Consider the following 5599-nt stretch of genomic DNA (forward strand, 5'->3'; position numbering starts at 1 on the left):
TGCTCCAACAAGGTTATTCTCTGCTATGTATGCAGTTGGAGCCATGGGTCAGTCCATGTATAGTCTTTCGGTAGTGGTTTAGTCACTGCAAGCTCTGGTTGGTTGGCATTGTTGTTTTTATGTGTTTGAAAGCTCCTTCAACTCTTTCGATACTTCCTCTAATTCTCCCCAACGGGGTCCTATTATCAGTTCAATGGTTTGCTGCTAACATTGACCTCTGTATTGGACATGCTCTGGATGTGTCTCTCAGGAGAGATCTGTATCCTGTCCCTTTCAGCATGCATTTTCTAGCTTCATCAATCTTATCTAGTTTTGATGGCTGTATCTATATGGGCCACATGTTTGTCAGGTTCTGAATGGCCATTCCTTGAGTCACTGCTCTAAACTTTGCTTCCATATCCCCTCCTATAGATATTTTCCCCCTTTTAAAAGGGAGTGGGAGCATCTGCATTTTGGTCATCCTTTTTACTTGTTTACATTTCAAATGTTATATCCCTTCTAGGTCTTCCCTCTATCCCATCCCTCTCCCTTTTTCATCTAAGAGAGTGCTCCCCCACCTTCCCATCCATTCCTGCCTTAGAATCTTCCTACTCTGGGGCATCAAGCCGCCACAGAACCAAGAGATTCTCCTTCCACTGATGCCAGATGAGGCAGTCCCCTGCAACATATGTAGCAGGAGCCAAGGGCTGGCCCATGTATACTCTTTGGTTCTTGCTTTAGTCCCTGGGAACTCTGAAGAGACCAGTTAATTGGCACTGCCATTCCTCCTATGGTGCTGCAATCCCCTCATGTTCTTCAGTCCTTCCCCTAACTCTGAAGTCCCCTGGATCAGCACAATGGTTATTTGTGAGTATTTGTCTCTGTCATAGTCAGGTGCTGGCAGAGCCTCTCAGAGAGCAGCCATACCAGGCTCCTGTCTGCAAGCACATCTTGACATCAGCAATAGTGTTGGGGATTGGTGACTTTGGATGAAATGAATCCCATGGTGGGTCAGAGTCTGGATGGCCTTTCCTTCAGCCTTTGCTCCATTGTTCTCCCTGCATTTCTTTAGACAGGGATAATTCTGTGTTAGTGGTTTCAAATGTAATTCTCTCTTTTTTATAAATGAAACTTTTTTCTCTTTTATTGGATTTTTTATTTACATTTAAATGTTATCCCCTTTACCAGTTTCCCCTCCAGAAACCCAATATCCTATCTCCCCATCAAATGGAATTTTTTAGAATGTAAAGCATTTTGGAGGGAAGGGATAAGTTTAGATATATAAGTAATAGTAATAGGTCTTTTTTCCCCATATTTATTAACTTAAGTATTTCTTATTTACATTTCGATTGTTATTCCCCTCCCGGTTTCCAGGACAACATCCCCCTAACCCGTCCCCCTCCCCTTCTAGATGGGTGTTCTCCTCCCCATCCTCCCCCAATTACTACCTTCCCCCCAACAATCACATTCACTGGTGGTTCAGTCTTGGCAGGACCAAGGGCTTCCCCTTCCACTGGTGCTCTTACTAGGCTATTCACTGCTACCTATGAGGTTGGAGCCCAGGGTCAGTCCATGTATAGTCTTTGGGTAGTGGCTTAGTCCTGGAAGCTCTGGTTGCTTGGCATTGTTGTTCATATGGGTCTCAAGCCCCTTCAAGCTCTTTCAGTGTTTTCTAAGATTCCTTCAACGGGGGTCCCGTTCTCACATAAATGGTTTGCTGCTGGCCTTCGCCTATGTATTTGCTGTATTCTGGCTGTGTCTCTCAGGAGAGATAGTAATAGATCTTATTGAAACCTTGTGTTCCATGAGTTCACAACTCTTTTTCTGGTCCAATAAGGATATAAATTAGTTGTGCATAACTGGAGTCTTTTGATGGTGATTGCTGCAGCTTCCTCTGGTCCACAGTAGAAAAATGCTGACATAACAGACAAGCACGCTGTGCTATGTATATTCTTTTTGAATCTTTCTCTTTTCTACTCTTGTATCTTACATTGGCTACAACAGTTCCCACCAGAGCTGAGAGGCATTTGAGACTGATTGGTACTGTCAAGGTCTGTGACAAGAATCTAAACAAGATTACGTCTCTCAGAGGTAAATTCATGTTAACTGTTGTCATAAATACATAGTCTCTGGAATCCCAAGTGCTATGATAAAGTAAATCCCCACATACTCCTATATAAATGTGTGAATGCTTCTGTTGGTCAAAAGATGTTTACATGACTAGCATAAGTAAGACAGGGGCAGACAGAAAATTAGAGCCTGATATAACTGTCTCCTGAGAGGCTCTGCTAGAGCCTGACAAATACAGAGGCAGATGCTTACAGCCAACCATTGGACTGAGAACTGGGTCCCCAATGGAGGAGTTAGAGAAAGGACTGAGGTAACTAAAGGGGTTTGCACTCCCATAGGAAAAACAACAATACCAACCAACCAGACACCCCAGAGCTACCAGGGACTAAACCACCAACCAAAGAATACACACAGAGTTACCCATGGCTCCAGCCACATATGTAGCAGAGGATGGGCCTTGTCCTGGATCAATGAAAGGAGAGGCCCTTGGTCCTGTGAAGGCTCAACACTCCAGTGTAGGGGAATGCTTAGACAGGGAGGTGGGAAGGAGTGGGTGGGTGGGAGGAAGAGCACCCACATGGAGGCAGGGGGTTCGGGATGTGATGGGGTTTTCTGGAGAGGAAACTGGGAAAGGGGATAACATTTGAAATATAAATAAAAAATACCAATTTTAAAAAAAGGAGGTAGAAGCAGAACCCTGTGAACGTTTTTGCATGAGTAGTTCTGTGGGTTTTATTACTCACGAAGTACACCTATTTATAATGTTCAAAAACTGTGTAATTGGTTCCCTCTCTTAGGATACCTTCCTCTCCTATTTGTCAATTCTATTAAGCATGTTCTTCAGATACTTAAGGATTACCTTCTAAACCACACGTGATTTATGAATGATGCATATTTGTGCTGTCTCCTGTTTGGATTCTTACTGTCCCTTTTCCATACAATTGTTTTGTTTTCTTCCTCTATTTTAAAACTAAATGTCATTTAAAGAATTCTAATATTCTCTTCATATCGCCACTGTTGGTTAGCAAACCTGTAGACTGACTGAAAAGTCTATCGGTGTCATTCTCAGAATTAAGAAGCAGACATTTCATCAGACTCCGGCTAGCAGGAGCTGACTCTTTTCCAGTGCTTTGGGTTCTACTTCTGAAGAAGCTCAGGATAGACAGTAGAAGTCTCAGTTTTCATAAATGACACTTATAAAAACAGAAGTTGTTTTATACACCATCAAACTTGATACTGAGAAGGACAAACCAGGATGATTCTGAGTTTGAGAACCATCTAGAATCTCCATGGAAAGCCTATACCTTAAAGCAATTAGAAAAGAAAATTAGGGAGTAATTAAGACAGAGAAGGGGGGAGGAGAGACAGAGGTGGAAAAGAGATAGTGAAAGAATTGAAGAAAGAATAAAATCTACAAAGAATAAATAAAAATGAATAAATACTGAGATTATTTCTTATATACCTTTTACCTTATTCAAATCATTGGTTTTATATATTCAATATTTATATATAATTTAAAATTATCTCTCTCCTGAAGAAGCTCATCATATGGAAGTCAGTCCATTTTTTGTTACATTTTAATTTAGAAAAGGTTGTTGAAGTATTAGAAACATTTTGTATTCTATTTTCTTTAATGTATTGAAGTATTATGTACGTGATACTGTCTTTAAATTTTGTTTTTGTATTTCATCTTTATAGGAGTGGGATATGATTACTTCCCCCCATATTTCCTTCCTTCTTTTATTCAATAGATATTTACATAGGGTTTATTGCTTTAAGATCCTATTTTCAAGACTGGGAATATGTGGCAATAACTTAATTGTAATTTTATGTCACTGAGTGGCTTCTGTTCTAGTGGAAAGACGTGCCAGTATTACAGACTAAGAAATGAGTGTGGACCATATAGATCAGATTAGGTGTTTAGGATTGTTAGACTAGAAAGGAGGGCCGCCTAGCTCTGCATATTTTAGAAAAAAGGTGAGATTTAGCTCAGTACTTTGACAGGATTGAAATTATGAAAATAAAACAGGAAAAACAATACAACTGCATGTTATGACTTAGCCTATGCCATTTCATTTCATCTTCATGGCAGAACTATTAAATTAGCACTTGTTTTGTCTCCAAGGAAGGAAAGTAAGACTAATAATACTCTATTCATCCCAGTTCACACCTAGTGAGTGATGCTCTTGGAATTTGTATCTGAGCAGTCTCATTTCAGAAATTATGCCATTTGCTAAGAGCAATGATCTTTCTGATTCTTTCATATTAGAAATTATTTTACTTCTGTTCTGGGCATACAATAAAGTCCCTCCCCCCAAATGTCGGGCATCTAATTGGTTAGACAAGAGAATAAAATTTGCTGCCACGAATGTGCAAGACCTGAGTATTTATTTCCCACAAAATGGAAATGCTTTTCTGCTGACTCCTGAGAGAAAAACCATGTAAACAAATGTGAAGGGGTATTTAAGTGTGTAAATCAAAGGGAGACACCATCCCCTTGCATTTTAAAGAATGCAAATAAATATAGTTTAATCTTTTATACATAATTCATATTAGCAATAACTACTTCAAAATTAATGTCAGCTAATATTAAGATTTGCAGATGAAGAGTCTTAAGCTTGGCTGCGGGCTATTCTCACAGAGACCAGTTAAAGCCTTTGTGCTTAATTTCCTGAGGCTTATATTTTTTTGGACTTTCCTAATGAAATATTAAGCTCTTTTAAAATGAGATTTACATGATTAAAAAAATAAGAAAAGTAAATCCTTGCTTATAACAGTGCATAGATTTTTTTCCCTTAACACAATGTAAGACTTTATGCAAAATTTGGGAAGGTTCTAGGGGACTAGATTAGAGCAGAGAGTCTATTTTCTTCCTCTTCAACTTGACCTCTGAACATTCAGCACGTTCTCAGTAAAGTGTGTTGGCATCATCCCCTAAACACCCTTTAGTGATCCCAATACTGAGGAAACTGTTAATCTTCTACTTAGAAAAATCTCAAGATGCGGGAAAATAATTGGAGAATGAGCACTCAAGAGTATTAAACTCTATTTTGACTTCTCACGCTTTTCTGATACTAGAAGTCTTTTAAAATTAAATATGATAATAAGGTTTAAAGAAGAGATAAGATATAGTTACTCTTTTTTCTTCTGTCTGTCTCTCTCTGTTTCTGTCTCTCTGTCTCAGTCTCTCTATCTCTGTCTCTCTCAGGAACAATAACTTTTAATTAAAATTTCAACATTTTTCCTGAATTAATGTCCAGAAATATTTTAATAACTAAAAGTGTTCTTAAATATTCTTTTTATCAAAAATATTTTTATCATGTCTGCAGGCTTTTTCTATTCCTCTACTTTATGACTTAATTTTTCTGAATGGAAAAATGCCCATCTTCAAGGTTATGGGCAACTATTTCTCAGCTCATGATCCATCCATCTCTATTTTACCCTAGAACGAGACTCGTGCTCACAAGCATTTTCAGAATACATATTCTATCACAGATTCTCACCATCTTAATGCTTAAAAAAACAGTATTCTAGTGTGCGTTCAGTCCTT

Source organism: Rattus norvegicus, chromosome 4 (assembly GCF_036323735.1).
Source record: "Rattus norvegicus strain BN/NHsdMcwi chromosome 4, GRCr8, whole genome shotgun sequence".
In the NCBI taxonomy this organism is placed as follows: domain Eukaryota; kingdom Metazoa; phylum Chordata; class Mammalia; order Rodentia; family Muridae; genus Rattus; species Rattus norvegicus.